The following is a 17,596-nucleotide window of genomic DNA, read 5'->3' on the forward strand; positions in this document are numbered from 1 at the left end:
TGTTATTCACTACGTTCACACGAAAATTAAAGAATTGCCTATAAGTAAGAAAGCTCGTATCCGGTAAATGAACCTGGGCATCCGGGGTTTTGGTCAGGGAGGCTGTTTGTTCGTCAAACACACCCCATCCTGCAGCCACCTGGGACCCAGGAACCAAGGGCAAGCGAACCAGGCGGGTAGGAGCTAAACTGGCCAAGATTGCGGGCAAGAGGAGGAGCTACAGAGCTGTCACCAATCAGGGCTACTCTTTGTTTTCCCTTCCTGACCAATGAGGGAGTTCGGTTGGAAAGGCTGCCCTCAAGTTTGAGACTCCCACTACTTTCGCAGCCTATCAGCGGGCGCCTCTTACAAAGCATCGGCGAAGCTCACGCCCCGCGGGCGGTGCGACCCCGCCCTTTCCCCGCCCCTCGCCGGTGTCTCCACCCCTCCGAGGGAGGGGGCCGAGTCGGTTACTCGCGGGGCTGGAGGTGGGGGCCGGTCTCCCACTGGGTTTGTGCGTTTTGCGCCCGCCGCATCGGAGCCGAGCCCGCTGGCTTGTGATTGTCCTTTGCAGCTGCCCCGGTAGCTGCCTACTTGTCCCCGAGCTTCAGGGGCAAGAGCCAGCGCGTCTCCCTGAGACCACGATTACCAGAGCAGGTAATGGGGCAGCGCCTGTCCGAATACCCCGCTTACGGCTGGCGGCGGGATCCGTTCCCCTTGCTGCTCTGGCCGCGGGCGACCGGGCGGGGGCGGTGGTCACCAGGAGCCTTCAGCGGCCTCCGGGAGCCGGCCGTGGCGTGGGCGGCGGCACCTTGCGGGGAGGTGGGGGCGGGGCCGGTTGTGGGGAGCTGCCGCGGGCGGGACTTGGGGACCCTCTTGGACCCGGGTGGGGCGACGGGCGGAGGGAGGGCGGGAAGATGTGCAGGTGGAGGGGAATTGCAGGATCTACTGATAAGTAGCGATAAGCTGTGTGCTCCCTAAGCCAGAAAGGCGTCTTTACTTTGGTCGTGTTAATTACACATTTTCTGCAGACAGGCACTTGGCAGTGCGGTGTACACATTAACGTTATCTTCAGTTATTTATTTTTTTTAGAATTAAGATTAGCCTTTAAGGTGAGTTTGTTTGGAGGCTTTTCCTTAAATGACAAGTAGACCCAGCAGTGTGACTCACCTTTGTCTGGACTAAAGTGGGGAAAGGTGAGAGAGGAATGAGGGGGAGTAATATTCATAAGGAATGCTTGTGCAGGTTTGAAAGGATTGTGGGGGTGGGACCTTGTTGCTATCTCTCTGCCATGGGTAGAAGTAGAATTGGGATTTTTTTTTTTCTTTTTATGATTTGTAATAACAGCAGATTTTTTTTTTTTTTTTTTTAAAAGCCTCTTCTGAAGCAATCTCTGGACTTTAGGCGTCCAGGGATGCACCTGCTGTTCACTGGTACTACTTTGCAGACAAGCCTTAGGCAATTCAATGCGTGATTTGACGCATTTATAAAGCAGTACTTTGAATTGCTATAACCTTTTCTTTCTTCTTCTTCTTCTTTTTTTTTCTTCCTGCTCGGTACACCATTTAGTCACAAGTGAAATGATAAAGGTCAACAAAATTTAGTAATAATGGCATAGTGAGAACTCCTGAAGAGCATTTTCTCTGTCCACGTCCACGAATGTTCTACAAAACAGTATTTTCATTTAGATCTATTGGTTGAGAAGTTCATATCCTCTGTTAATTTTAGTATGCCATCTTCCTAGGCTACTGAGATAGGGTGTGCATAGCATGCCCACTTTTAAGGCACATAAACTGAAAGCTCCAGAGATGACAGGAATCTACCCTACTCACTTGACTTCTAGTTTATTTTAATTTTTTGTTTATTTTTGCAGTACTCTGGATTGAACCGAGGGCCCTTCACATGCTAGGCAAGCACTCTACCTGAGCTAAATCACCAGCCCCCATAATTTATACTTAGATATAAATCCAAGATCTGGATAAGGTTTTTTTTTTTTTTTTTTTTTTTATCAAGCCAGCTTCTGGATACTGATTCCATCACATGTACAGGAGTCAGATACCAAGATGGTTATTTCCAGTAAAAGAAATAGTTTATTAGTTTTATTTTTCATTTTTCTCCTAAGTTGCTAACATAGTTTGATTTTGCCCAAAGATAATTTTCCACACAGGCACAACAAAAATTTGGTAGTGCTATGAGAATCTCTATTTTAAAATATGGGGGGCTTTCCAAAATCCAGAACCTTATTTATGTTTGCATCTCTAGCTTAGAAGTGATTTCAGGACTATTATTTCAGAATTGGCTTGAACTAATTTGCATAAAGGCAAATACAAATGAAGTCCAATGTATTTTGTGATTATGACTTTAGGGGCATCTTTATTCTAAATTTATAGAAAGGTTGAAAATGTAACAAAATTCCTTAATTAGAATAACTCACACAAGGGAATTTAACAGTCAATGTGGAGCAGGTTTACATGGGTAGTTGGGAGTAACCTCTTTGATGTCAATACTTAGGGAACTCTAGAGAGTTGTCAGGTTTTGTTAAAGTCTATTTTTGGGGGGCATGTGGAAATGTTTTATGAATTAATGAATGGAACTCTTTGAATCATGAAGTAATCCTTTGTTTTATGGCTGATGCATCTATAGCATGTTATAGGTATATTTTGATATAGCTTATTTGTGAAACATACAAGACACAAGGCTTGTCAGTTTGCCCTACACTACCTTACTGATTTATGCTTTAGCATCTTTGTTTAACTTTTACTCTCCTGTTAACTTAGTTTCTAGCACTGAAGCAAAAAATTTCCATAAGGAAACCTTTCATCATCTGTTAATTTGTAAGGATGAATCCTTTCTTTTGATGAGCCCAGCCCTTCTGCAGTGTAGGAAATTGGAAAGAGACTTTGGCTGTTTGTATTTGCCTGAATTCATATCTGAGTTTCCCCTTCCAACCTATATGGTTTTCTTGGTTTCAGCGATTTTTCTTTTTCTTTAAAAAAAAAAAAAGAAAGAAAGAAAGAAAAACTAATTGCATTACCTTTGCATTACATGACTTCCACTAGATGGTGCACTGAATGCTGCTTATTGGTGATTTCAAGCTGATTTAAAAATTATTATTATAAACATTTCAATGACAAACAAAAATGTTCAGCTGTTTCTATTGTAGCAATGAATGGCTTAAATTTTATTGAATAAGGTTATTTGGAAGGATAGGGTGGTTTAAAGGGAAGGAAATTGCTAGTAATTTCACAAATACTCTAAAGCTTTTGGTTCTTCTTGAGGTCAGAGTGTAGATTTATTGCTTCTTATTTATGTATATTTGAACTTTTTACAAAATGCTTTGTGTTTAGTTGAAATCTTATATAATTTGGTACTAAGATATTTGAGGAAAGCCTTGTGATTTGCTTTTCTTTAGATTGTTGATTCTTTTTTTTAAAAAAAATATTTCTTTTTTAGTTATAGGTGGACACAATATTTTATTTTTATGTGGTGCTGAGGATCGAACTCAGTGCCTCACGCATGGTAAGCAAGTGCTCTACCTCTGGGCCACAATACCAACCCCTAGATTCCTGATTTTTTTAAAAGAAGTGGTGAATGGTGTGTGTAACAAGATTATTCACTCTAAACAGCTGCTTAAGTAAAATAATTTTTTTCCAGGCTTGTAAAATATTTTTTTTTTCTCAAATCTTTACTCAAATATTCAAATCTTTCTTTCAGGAGAACATTTATTTGCTGGCTTTACTTACGTAGGAGGGGAGTATTCTTTTCCCTCTGATAGGTACTATTAGTTGGGCTTGTTGCTAATCAAGTTGCTTTTTTACTGATGGTTGCAGATGGAAGATCAGAAAACACAGCTGTTGCTTTGATAGAAGCAATACCCGTTTGAGGGATAGGAATGGTTCATGTTCTTGGGAGAATCTGGGATGATTGCATTTTGCAAGATATTTTGAAGGTATCCTGGGCAAATGTAAGATATGGGAGCTTAAATGTGAAGGTCTTTAGGTGTGTTTATTTCAGTTCTACTGTGCTGTGGGTGGGGAGAAGAGCAATGATAACTAGTTTATTGGAGCCATCTTGTTCTCAGGGGATTTGATGATGATTTGGAAGGAGGGAAATAAACAGGGTTCATCCTTTCTGGTTAGAGAGTTCTTTGGCAGTGCACTAGTTAGCCCTTGGATGAGCATGGGTGTGGGAAGGTGGGTTGTTTTAAGTGGCCAGGCTGTTTAAAGCTATCCTGGTGTTGTCTTCCCAGGGTTCTCTTCACCTTTAAAGGAATTTAATCATGTCAGTGAGCATTTTAAGTCAGGTTTTTAACTCTGTTGTGGTCTAGTCTTGGACTAGGTACTCTTTAGTCTTCCAATTGATGCCTTATAAAATTGAACTTTATAAAGTTAATGAAGTATGCAAGTGAATAGCTTCAGAGAGTTATTTACCTTATAAGTTCTCAAATTATCTTGGACACTTAATATACTTATTTCTCAATCTCTTCCATCCTTTTTCCTTTTTTTAAAAAACCTAATTGATAATAGGCAAATTTGAGTACACATGTACTGCTCAAATTGAAGACTTGGGCTGGGGATGAAGATTTGTGTTCTTGATATAGCTTTGAAAAGAGAAGGGTCAGATAGAATGTTGTTAGGGGCAGGTGTAATTAGGGCAGGGATCATGTTAGTGGTTGCTGTGTAATTAGGTGTTGATTACCTTTACTTGTGATTAAAAATGCTCATGGAAAGACAGTTCTGTGTACTTAAGTAATTTGAATCGAGAATCAAATGTTTCTGAAGGCTGCAACTTCTTTTTTTGGCAATTGTTGAACTGATGTTGTAAAAATTTGGAGTTGAGCCCAGGATAAAAAGGATTATGGAGTTATGGCTCAAGATTTATCAAGCTTCTACTGCCCAAATTCAAAATGTATTTTTTCTTCCTAATATGGCCTCTGATTTTTTTGGAGTTAGTGTGGACTTCTCTGCTCTATGCCTATTTTGCATTTCGCTCAGTTCCCAGTAAGGCCCATCAGAGTTATCATTGATTCTTTGTTATCCATCAGGGATTTGGTTCCAGGACCCTCTTGGGGCTTCCAGAATGTGAGGATGGATGTTTAAGTTGCTTATATAAAATGGCCCAGTATTTGTATATAACTTACACATGTCCTCCCATACACTTTAAATCATCTCTGGATTGCTTATCATGCCTAATACATTGTAGATGCTTTATAAATAGTTGTTATACTGTATTGTTTAGGGAGTAATAAGAAAAAGTCTATAGGTTCAGTATAGACACAGTTTTTTTTTCCTGCATATTTTTGACCCATACTTGGTTGAATCCTGGGATGTGGAACCTGTGGATTCAGAGGGTTCACTTTACTTTTTTAATGTAGCATAATCATGATGCAGATTAGGTATTTTGCCAGTTTTGGGAAAGAGGGTACTGTCCTCTGGACAGTGAGGCAATGAATTAGCATTGTTTTGATTTATTCTTATTCATGCCTCTTAAATTTTGGAGTTTTTAAAATGGTTGTCATTTCCTTAACATTAAGCTTAGTATGAAAAATATAGACAAGTGATTCTCAAACTTTAGCATGTTTTCAAATCACTTGGAGGGCTTAATAAAACTTAGGCTGCTGCCCTCTGTCCTGGAGTATCTTGATTAAGTAGGTCTGGGCTCCTTGCATTTCTGGTTAGTTCCAAGGTAATGATGATGCTGATGATGCTGTTTATGCTGCTGGTCCTGGGACCACACTTTGAAAACCATTGAATAGATTCTAGAAGGAATAGAAGTGTAATTGTTGATGTAGGCTTTGAAGTTAGATCTATTTGAATTTCTGTCCAGCCACTTACTAGATCTTTGACTTCAGGCAATTTTCTGAACCTCTGCTTTTCATTTCTAAGGTGGAAATAATATAGTATTATGTTGTTAACATTAAATGAACTTATGAGTACAGAAACAAAACAGCTTGCAAAGCATGTAATTAATGTTCTTTTAAGGATAAAAATCAGTATTATGAAATATAGAATCCTGAATCTTAGGAAATTGAAGGAAGCTCCTTAAGGACAGAAAATTTTATATTTATCCTCATTTCCTGGCATTATACTGAGAAAATAATGAGCACTCAATTACTATTTATGACTGCGGATTCTAATAATGTTTCAGAAACATTTGTTTATAGATGTAGATATGCATGTTTCCAGTGCTGCTACCCATCCCCATGGTTGAATTTTTTGGTCATGAAAGTGCTGGACTCTAACAGCAGTTCTTGTAGTCCACACTTTATGTAACAGGATTTCTCAAGGTTATTCAATTACTGGAAGTATCTGAAAATCATCTTCAGAACACAGCCTCACCTGTAGTAGTCTGGTGACTTTGACCTTGAATGTAGTTCTTGAAGCTCTCTTTCCTGTTTGCTGAGTGCCTGACTTTCTTTCTGCAGTCCTCTCAGAGTCCCTCCCTCTTTTTGATGATCCTCTGAAAAGTAGAACCCCTTTGTCCATTACTGTCTCAGTCATTTGCTTTATTTCCTTTGTAGCAGTTACCATACTCACAATTTTGTTTGCTTTTTATTGTTTCCTTCATCAGCATGTATAAACTCTGTGAGGGCAAGGACCTGATATGTGTTACTGGGACCCCAAAACTGGGCACAATATTTGCTATAGGATGACATCACACCTGGTTCAATGAAAGAATGTATGGCATGGAGTCCCCTCCTTACTTCCCTTCCCAAAGCAGGTGTGCAGACTTGAGTCAATTACTAGTTCATGGCTCACTATCATTATTGGTCCATGCAGAGTCTCCGTTTAATTTATTGTATCTTCCCCCTTCCCCCATGCCCGTTTACGTGTCTCTTACCCTATAAAGACGCTCTTTCAGGCCTATGCCTGGCTTCATGAAGCCTGCTGGATTGTTATCCAGGATGGCTGTGTGGTTGACACTCTTACCAGCTGCTGTTTCCACATTCTTGTTGGCACTTGATATCTTCTGACTTTGTAATTTTTTTTCCAATCTGATGCAACAGGTGGAGAAATCCAGGCCCAAAGTAAGATGTTACTGTTCTCACTTGGATTCGCTGGTTACTGGACAGCTGAGTGTCTTGTCACATGCTTACTAGCTGTGTGGGTTTCCCCTTTTGTGGTTTGGGCATTTTATATCTTTGTCTCCTTTCCTATTAGGATTTCCTATCTCTTTCCTGCCTTTGTGCTCTAATTTATAGTGTGTGTGTGTGTGTGTGTGTGTGTGTGTATACTGTAGGTGTTAATTTCTTACTGGGTTTTAAATATTGCAGATATCTCTATTTCAGTCTCTAGCACAGGAAAAAAAAAATCTGTTTTATTCCTGTCAAAAAAATTTTTTTTTCTTTGAAATCCTGTTTTAAATAGAATCTTTAATTTTGTTGTGAGCCATCCATTTTCACACCTTTTGGGTCTTGTTTAGGAAGTCTTTCTCCATTCCTAGTTAATAAAGCTATGTTTCTAAAATTTTATTTATTTATTTTTTTTGGCAGCTTTTCTTCCTCAGTCTCATTTACTAAATGGCCTAGTGGGCTGTGATGTACCTCTACCATACATCCAGGAGCATGCACCCCACACCTACCCACTTAGTCATCCCCACTAAAATCTATTTTTAGGTCCCTGAACTGTTCTGATTAATGTGTTCCTCTTCTAATTCCACAGTGATTTTGTTTTTATTTTTACTGCTACAATTTGTATATTGACATCTAGAGAAGTGAGTTCCTCTTATATCCTCTTCTCTAGGAAAGTGCTTCCAACATTTTTTGGTAATTATGTCTCCTCTAAGATCATCAGATATTTACACACACACATTGTTTTTTTCATTTTTTAGTCTCAGTACCTAGTATGTTTTTAATACATGGTGACTTGATTTTGTAGATGCTGAACAGTTTTGCAGAGTTTAAGTTCCCTGAGTTGATTTGTTAAGAGGTCTTTAGTATTTCTCCAAATATCATATATTTGGCTAATGTTTCGCTTTAGGCAAAAATTCCCTAAATGAACTAGGCTTGATTATTTTCATAAAGGCTAATCTGAGTCCCTAGTTAATGATTCTTGCCAAGTCATTCAGTCCAAAGGAGCTAGGTCCCCTAGTCTTTGTGGTATTAGTTCTTTTATCATTTGCTATATTGGATATACCTGGGAGCCTATTTTATCTACATTAAGCATGTCTAGCATTTGTTTGTGTATGTAATTAGAGGTTTATATATACAGTTTTCATTACAATTTTAATACCTAAAAAAATTAGAAACAACCTAAATGTACAATATAGACATTTATTATTCTTGTCTATGGAAATTGGTAGTATAAACTGGGCAAAACATTACAAAATCCTGTAATCGGGATCATTCTACTTTAGTAATAAGGAATAAATTTATGTTCATGTAGAATTCTATAAATTGTCCTTGTACCATTCATGTCCATATCAAATAAAAACAGTTCAAATAACAATGTTAATGGACATTAAGACAAAGGTGATTACTTCTTTGCTGTCTTTGTTTTTCTAAAATTTTGTAATAGCATTACAGTCATTTTTTTAATAATACAAATATAGTAATTAAAAACAACTACATATTAATCTGGGGTGGGAAGGTAGAGGAGTTGTAGAGAAAATAAAATGGACCGTGTATTGAAAATGAATGATGGTGTATAGAGGCTCATTCTATTCTACTGTCTCTCTACTTAGTATGTACTTGAATATTCTCTAATAAAAAGTAAAAAGAAAAAGACTGTAAAATTTTTGAGGGGGGGCTACTTATAGAATATACAACATAATCCCCGCAGACTTCTATTATTGCTCAGTGGGACATTAATGACTCTTCATGTATCTTATCTGTCAGTAGTAACCTTAGAAATGGTTTTGCCTTACTGGGAAGCGTTAAATAATTAAGTTGCCCTTGCCCCTAAAACCTTTTCTCTATATGAAATTGTGGGTAGACTTAGTTGGGTCATGTCACTCATCTGCTCTGAACCTTTCAGCTGCTGGCTGTCTGCAAAGCCTCCACAATAGTTTACTTACTCTACATTCTGTGTTCTGATTGGAGGGTCTTGTTCATACATCTCGTTGAACACTGAGGAAAATGTTTGAAAGTTGAGGCTTCCATACTTTGAACCTTGAGGCTTAAGTGACTTTTGTTATAAATCTGGTCCTGAAGAGTTTACCAGTCTGGTGTAAAAGGAAAGTGATCAGTTTTTGCTGTGAATAAGTTAGCTCGAGGAAAAAGAACATGGGGAACAGTTTACCTCTAGCTTTCTTAATCCACTAACATGGACAGAGGCACCTGAACTAAGGGGGAGTAGTGCTGCCCAACCCCCACCCCAGGTCTCCTAACCTCTTCTTCATGGCCTAATACCAAAATATGCTCTGAAGGCCCTTTCTAGGGATGGCTGTGACTGGTGATGGGTGGTAGGTGGTAGGTGCTCTTGGTCTGTCAATGGGCTCCTATTGGACTCTCAACTTGTAGTCTTTCCTTCAAAGAAGAAATGGAAGAATAAGGTCATGTTTGTGGTGGGTGTGGTGATGCACACCTGTGATTCCAACTGCTTGGGAGGCTGAGGGAGGAGGATCACATGTTTGAGACCAGTATTGGCAACTTAAGGGAGACCCTATCTCAGAATAAGAATAAAAACAAAGGCTAGGATGGACCTCATAGTACTGATATTATTCTTGCCTAGCATGTGGTAGGCCATGGATTCAATCCCAGGTATAGGAAAACCAAAAATAAAATGACAAAAAGTAAGAAGGTCATGTCTGAAAGCTCATTTGAACAAGCACATCCTTGACCTTGGCTTTATTTCCTTGGAGCCCTGGTTTCAAATGTATGGTTCCACTTCATACTTCTAAAAATTATTAAGGTTCTACCTCAAAGACCTTTTAAAAATATCTGTCAGTATTTACCATATTAGAAATTTGAACAGGAAATTTTAGCGTGTTTGTTAAATAATTAAAAATAAAACCTCATTGTACATTAACATAAATAACACGTCTATGAAAATTAAATGTTGTGAAGAGAAGTTAGTGAGAAGAGTGGCATTGTTTTACATTTTTGCAACTCTTTTTAATGCCTAGCTTAGTACAAGGAACAGGATTCTCAGGTCTGCCTCTGTATTCAATCTATTACAATTGGGTTGAAGTACATGAAGAAAATTTAGCCTCAGATAAAACTGCAGATGGAAAAGGGAGGAGTATTTTAATAGTCTTTTTGGATAACTGTGAGTATTTTCTTAATAAGCATATTATCTTAATAATTACATTTGAAAATGTCATTTGCAAAATTCTGCTTATAATTGTGTCTTAAAGTTTAATTGCAGTTTGGAATCTGAAGCATTATCAGTAAATTTTTCTCACTGTGTTACATTTAAATCCATTGGTTTTGCTTACTCTTTGAGTCTTTTTACCCCTGGATGATTTGGAAAACATTGGTTCATGGAATTATACAAATCCCCCAAATATTAGCATATTTTAAGATGCTATTTAAAAAAAAACACATTTGTTAAAATCCCCAGCGGTTCCATCATAAAAGTTGCCCCACCCTCGGTTTCATTGAGGTACAATTAATTGGTATAACAAAAACTGTACATAGTTGATGTATTCAGTTTGATGAACTTGACAATTATTTATATTCATGTTATCATCACCACAATCCAGGTCATAAATGTGTCTATTACCTCCGAACATTTTCTGGTGGCCCCTCCCCCATTCTTTTTGGTATTAGGAAAAACAAGTAACTTAAGATCTATCCTCTCAACCAAATTTTTTCTTTTTGTTTCTTGCACCAGGGATTGAACCCAGGGGTGTTTAACCATTGAGCCATGTCCCCATTTTATTTAAAGACCGGGTCTCGTTAAGTTGCTTAGGACCTCACCAGGTTGCTGAGGCTGGCTTTGAACTTGTGATCCTCCTGCCTCAGCCTTCAGCCATTGGGAATACAGGCATGCGCCTCTTTGCCCAGCTTAACCAATTTTTAAGTACATAGTACTTTACTGTTAACTATGTAAATATTGGGAAAGCTGTCACATTCTTGGTGGCAGATATGAGTTTTTCAAAACTCTGGTATTCAGTTGAAGGTTCAGATTTTATCATTGTCAACAAATATGTTAATAGTTTTCCTTGAAGCAGGAGGCTTACTTCATTCATTTTTGATAAACTATGGCCAATGTTTTATCTTGCAATTTCATGTAAAAATGATATGGGGAAAAATGCTGCTGGTTCAGCTTCCTGATCAAGTGCTTTTCCTTTAGATAGCCATCATAGTTCAGTGTGCAGTGCAAATCCTGTGTTTGCACTTCCCATTTCATCACACAGAACCTTACAAAAGCCCATGTATTGAAGAATTGAGATTTCACACCATTGTTAATCTTCACTGTTTTCATCAGGGACATTCTTATATGAAACTTTTTTTTTTCCACTCTGAGTTCACATTGATACTGACTACTCACACTCTTGGTGCCACTGCCATGATTTGTGCTAAAGCACCATCAGTTTTGCATACTTTTGTTTTTGTTACCATCAGTGCACCTGTCTGTATAGTGTGCATTGCAGATAACCTCTCAGCATTATTCTATTGTGTTGTTGTCATCTGCTCCACCACTAATTATAAAAAATAGTTTTGATGTTATGGATGCCCTGAAAGGTTCTTGAGGACCCATAGAGTGTCTTGGACCCTTTGAGAACAGCTGGATCATAGCATCTTTTGTCAGTTTATTTGAGTGCTGTTGCTTCTTATTGATCTGTCTCCTCTGAGGTGGCTGAACTGGTACCACCTTCTCCATTTCTAAAGTTGTCTGATTAGAAAGAAGCAGGACGTGCTACTTTTTGGCTCATTTGGGCTCTGTTTTTCCAAGTGAAAGGAAGTTTATTATCACTACCTAGCCTGACCTCTATGAATTGGAATTGAAAAAAAAATGTGGACACACCTTGAACCTCTATGAAGTTGTGGAATTGTGCTGTCTTAGCACAATAAATACATCCATAGAAATGTGAGCCCTGGATCAACTTTTCTCATCTTTAAGATACAATTGAGATTTTTGTAGGGAAGTTCTGTTCAGTTATCAAGAAATATTTGTTTTATAACATCATAATTAAATATAAAACAGGACAACAGGTTGCCACATGTAGTTAATGATGGTTTAACTTATTCAGTTTCCTATAAGTAAGTAGCTCTCAGATCTTGATTTGATTCCTTTTCTATTTTTTGGCAAAACTGCTACAAAGATAACCTATGCTTGTAATTGGAAGTAGATAATGTTGGTTGTCTCTTCTGCTCCCTCACTCTTGAGCTTGCTTGAAATCTCTCTCTCTCTCTCTCTCTCTCTCTCTCTCTCTCTCTTGCTCTCGCTCTCGCTTTCGATAGTGCTGGGTATTGAATCTCTCTTTTTGTGATATTCATGAAGTTTGATAATCATTGCCTACATCCATTATATTCTCAGAGATTTGGAAAAGGTTGATCTTTTATTCCAACTTTTTTATTAAGATATTTTTTAAAAAGAGAAACTTTTCTCCATTATCTGTGAGATATACCTGTTATAGAGAAGGCAGGTTAAATGTGTGGGTCTTTTTTTTCTTTTAAGTCAGATTTCAGCATTTTAAGTTTATCCATTAGATTATAGAACAAATTTGTGGGTAAGTTAAATTTGTTTCCATATTGTTTTGCTTTGAAATAACAAGTTAAAATGCAGTGATTTTTTTTTTTGGGGGGGGTGGGGAAGTAAATCTACGTGAAGCTCTTGTAAGGCAGGAAAGCTTCTGCTCTGTTCTTTATCAGTTTGCTGAGAAAGACTGACAATAGAAAAAGGGTGTACAAATTTATTATTGTGCACAAACATAAGAGCCTTCCAAAATAGGAAACTCAAAGCAGGGCCAGATGGTTGAGGCTTAAATATCCCCCTCCTAGGGGAGAGGGAAATGTGGGGAACTGTAGACAAATCTTGGGAGTAATAAAAGATTTTTAGGGGAGTTGAATGGGTCCAAAGAATGGACAGTAGTTTGTGAATGTTTCTGTTTGGAAGCTGAATAAACCTGGCAGAAGCTTGTGACAGTCTGTCCGGGTGTGTTGATGTTCTTCTGTCTTCTTCCTGTGACAGGATATAATCTTCCCTGATTAATGCGATTTTGGAAAGGAGGTCTAAGACAGTGCAGTTCTTCTGGAAGAGCTTCTTTGAGTCAGATGGGGGAACTCGGGGTACTCAGGGAGCACTTGAGGGAGAAACAGGGCGGGGTAGAGAAACTTGGACTTTAAGGCAGTTTCTAAGGCCTTCCCGTTTTCTTTAATTCAAAGTATTCCACAAGCCAGAGTGCTACACTTTGGGATCCTGTTTTCTAAGCCCCAGAACTATTAATGGAAAAGTCCTCTTGTTATATTCTGAAAGTAGCTTAATTCATTTGGAATTAGAAAAAAAAAAAAAAAAAAAAGGAGACATACCTTAGAACTGTTAAAGAAATGGGAATTAAGAAAAAAATCTTGCTTTAATTTTTTTATCTTTAGAATAATGAATGCGTTGCAAATGTGTTTTATGTTATATTCTCAGATTTGAGAATGTAAAAGGCTATTTTGCTTTTAAGATGCTTGTAGTATAATCAAGTAGGCAAAAGGTTGATTATTATTATTATTATTACATTAAATTAATATTAAGTTTGGCATACATGGATAGAATGATAAACAACCAAAAGTTATCTTTGTTATAGTATTTCCCTCTTTTCAAAATTTAACATGGTGAGAGATGGATGATGGGCAACAAACTAATGTTTACTTTAGACAAAGAGAAGTAGTAGGTGAAACTGATTCTTTGGGAGGGCAAGTCAGGTTGAACTCAAGGGCTCCCATCCTAATCTGTGTGAGACAGAAGGGAAGGAGAGGCACAGGACTGCAGTTTTCATTCTGCTTTCCTGCCTGTGCTCACAGGGGCTTGAAACAGGTCCTTGTGCTGCAGGTCAGACCTGTTTCCAGCTACTCCTCCCTCCATGAATTCCTTCTCATGGTTCCTGTGATTGCTGGATACACACCACTTACAACCTAGACAAGAAAAGACTCTAGGAGTGTCTGTGAATGTTTGCAGACCCCTCCTGGGAACCTGTTCCCTGCTGTCCAGGATCAGCAGTAGGAGGACTCTTGGTGACACTAGTTTTTCCTGTCCTCTTCCTCTCCTGTGTATTTCAGAATATACAAAGCATTAGTATAGAAGTGCATGCTATTAATTCACTAGGATCTGTTAAATTGTTTTCAGTTCAGTGCCTTATACTTTACAAATGATACCTACAGTGATTTTGATTTGACTTCTGCTCTTCTCCACACATCTTATCTCCAGATGGATCTAAAATCAAGTAGTTAAGTCTATTCTTAATTTTGCATAGTGGCCTTAAAGTATCCCTCAGAATAGACTGTGAACCATATGGCAAGACTGCTTATCGAAATAGACATTTTGCTGTCCAGTAAGTTTGAACTTAACAATGTTATGGAGTGCTTTAACAGATTGGGACAAGCTTAGAATTCATAGATAATAGCTGCTATTTATTGGTCCCAATCTCACCCTAGATATTTATGTAAATTTTACAGCAGCTCTTTGAGCATCCTCATTTTCATTTTACAAATGAAAGCCTGGGTCATGAAGAAATGAAACAATTTACCCTTGAGCCCTATAACCAGATAGTAGTAAAGCCAGGATTTAAACCAGGTTCCCCATTCTCCAGCACTTGAGAGATCAGAGTGTGGGAGAACTACATGATATGAATTCCTGTTGGAATTTTCCTCTAGCTTATCCACTTAATCTTTCCTTCCTTGGTTCCTTGCCTCCATCTGGACAAACACACATCTCACCTACTTTGACTAGTGCTCTAAATTTTTTTCACCAGAGTGTACAACTTAATGACAGAAATTTGCGCAAGAGAAGGCTGGGCACACATCAAACAGTAGCTGGCTGCTAGCATGAAATTATTCTGAAATTTTATGTTTGATCTAATAGGTTAAAAATGGCTTTCTAATGTGTGGGAAAAAATGTGTTCTTTTCTATGACTCCCTCTGAACCACACAGTATGTTTCAGTTTGAGGTACAGTCTATACAGGATTGATCGTGGTCAGATGGGGATTGCAAATAATTCACTCTGTTGGTATAATGAGGTCAGACTGGAAGGAGGACTCTGACATAGTACAGAGAGACAGTAGTGAGGAGTTGAGCTGAGGCGTAAGGGGTGATGGATTGGGAATGGATATGATGGAGATCTGAGCAGTGTAAAGGAATAGATTTGATGACTATCTACCAGGGAACTCAGTTCTTCTACTGTTTTTCTTCATGTTCCTGTCCCTTAATTCTGGGAGTATCCTCAGTCCTTGACCCACTTTTCAATCCCTGCCTCCATTAAACTTTTACTTATTGTTTTGGTTTTAGTTATTTCCTTATAAATGCCTAAACTAAACTGTGGTTTCAGTGAGCTCCAGTTCAACACATGCACCTGGTAATTTGTTCTCTCAAATTTGTAGTTGCTCAGTGGATATTTCCTGGATATTTGAATGTCCCAGAGTTGGCAGGTTTCATCTGAAATGCTCATCCCTTTAAAATCAGCTGTAGCATTTTTAAGAGGTATACGAACAGGTAGAAGAGGTTGTACCTACATGCACTGTACATTAGACTCAGGTCTCTAATTGATTAGCGAGGGGTACAGAAACACCATGGAAGGTGGATGGCCTTTGTTTGGCCCCTTGGTTTTCAATGAGGCATGCAGCTATAAGGCCAAGGATTACATCACACTTCCAGTGGACCTCACAGGAACTATCTGTATATGTCCTGCTGTTCACCAACAGTATGTTCTTGAGTAAGACTTTGCTTCCTCCAGGCCAAAAGCCTCATTGTGAGGAGAAATAAGAGTTGCTGTTCTTCTTTAATATTTTTAGTTGTAGATGGACACAATACCTTTATTTTATTTATTTATTTTATGTGGTGCAGAGGTTTGTGCCTCCCACCTGCTAGGCAAGTGCTTACCACTGAGCTACAACTCTAGCCCATTGCTGTTCTTAACAGTGACCCTGCATATAATCACTATTGTCCTGGAAGGTCTGTTCCCACAACTCTCTTTCTTGTTTAATCTATGTCCACTGCCATGCTCACCCAACTGAAAAACCTTAAGGCCATATATCCTAAAGTTGAAGAGTGTGAACTATAAAATGACTCCTTGAGGGTTAGTTTAACCTAATTCCAGCTCTGGTCACTGCTGATCTTATGGAGTTAGGCAAATGTGTTAGTCAGCTTTTTGTTAGTATAATGGATATCTGAGAAAATAAACTTATAAAGAGAAAAAGTTCATTGTAGCTCACAGTTTTGGAGATTCTAGTTACATGATTGGTTGATCTGTTTCTTTTGCCTACATAAGGTAGCATATCACAGTGCGAGCATATGGCGGAACAGCAGTTCACTGCAGGTTTGGGAATCAAAAAGAATAAAAGGCAGGGATGGGGTCCTATGTGCCCTTCAAGGGCATGTTCCTGATGCCCTCCGACTAGGCCCCACCTTTTAAAATTTTCATCATGACCCAGTAGTGCCAAGCTGAGGATCAAGTCTAACACCTGGGCCTTTGGGGGGACATTCTGAATTCAAACCATAACAGCAAATATTTTAATCTTGCTTAGCCTCAGTTTTCTTATCTGAAACAGGCTGAAGAGCATACCTATCACAAATGATGGTCCTGATAATTAAATCAGAAAACACCTATGAAGTATAATAGAAACCAATGCTCAGTAAATGATAGTTGCTATTCATTACTAATTAACAGTATTCATGTTAAACACCCTAAAAAGCTGTCCTTTTTCCATCTCTGCTGTTCTGTGAGTGACCAGGTGTTACTGTCAGTTCCTTTCCATAGTGTCTGCTGCTGCCACCATCTTAGATACTTGTCACTTTTTGTCTAGGTTACAGGCGTGAGCTGCTTGCTGACCTTCATGATTCTGCTTGACTCTGTGCGTCAGTCTTCCTTTTTAGAAATGGCCCTTGATTCTTTGGATCTGTCACACTAAGTTGCTGTCTGACTTTCAAAGCCTGTCATACTGGACCTCTGTATGGTTATTTTCCATGACACTTTTTCTTTTAGCCTCTGCTCCAGTCAGACTTAGGAATGTGTTCCAAGTCATGCGTTCTCTTTCCCTGTTGTCTAAGTTGCCACCCTGGATCACTTCACTGGCCACATGCTCATTTGTCTCTCATGGGACTGTTTTGCCCTGTTCTGTGGAGGTCACATGTCATCTCCAGCTGGTCTGTGCTTTTCCCAGGTCTGAGTTGATCAGGGCCTTGGCAGTCGCACCCTCCTCCAGGATAGGTCCTGGTCTGCCCTTGGGAATCTAGAGCCTGAGAAACTTCATTATACTATTGCTAATATGAATTCAGAGTCAAGAGAACTAGAAAGTGTACCAGTGTCCTGTTGCCTCAGTCCTGATGAAAGGAATTCTGCTTCTTGAAATTCGAACTCCATCATCACTACATTACTGCCTTATTATCTTATTGTTCCTTGGAAAGATGCATATTGAGTAGGTGTACAATAATGTTCCCTTGGTATTTATTTTTGTCTCCTTAGCTGTAGGGGTGTTGACACTTGCTGAACTGAATGAATCACCCTGGCCGGTTAAAAAAAATACAAGATG

The 17,596-nt window shown here is 38.7% G+C and overlaps 1 protein-coding gene across 4 annotated transcripts in view; it reads left to right on the top strand.

Moving 5' to 3' along the window:
- The first annotated feature begins 550 nt into the window (after positions 1-550).
- Positions 551-17,596, top strand: part of Mpp7 (MAGUK p55 scaffold protein 7) — a 235,856-nt gene continuing 218,810 nt past the window's right edge. For 2 of the 4 annotated variants that reach the window (XM_076831405.1, XM_076831408.1), the window contains exon 1: positions 553-636. The gene's annotated coding sequence lies outside the window, so the exon portion shown is untranslated. Of the gene's footprint in view, positions 637-17,596 lie in introns of all 4 variants that reach the window. The other 2 variants (XM_076831406.1, XM_076831407.1) reach the window with 2 other exon arrangements.

Source organism: Callospermophilus lateralis, chromosome 13 (assembly GCF_048772815.1).
Source record: "Callospermophilus lateralis isolate mCalLat2 chromosome 13, mCalLat2.hap1, whole genome shotgun sequence".
Lineage (NCBI taxonomy): Eukaryota > Metazoa > Chordata > Mammalia > Rodentia > Sciuridae > Callospermophilus > Callospermophilus lateralis.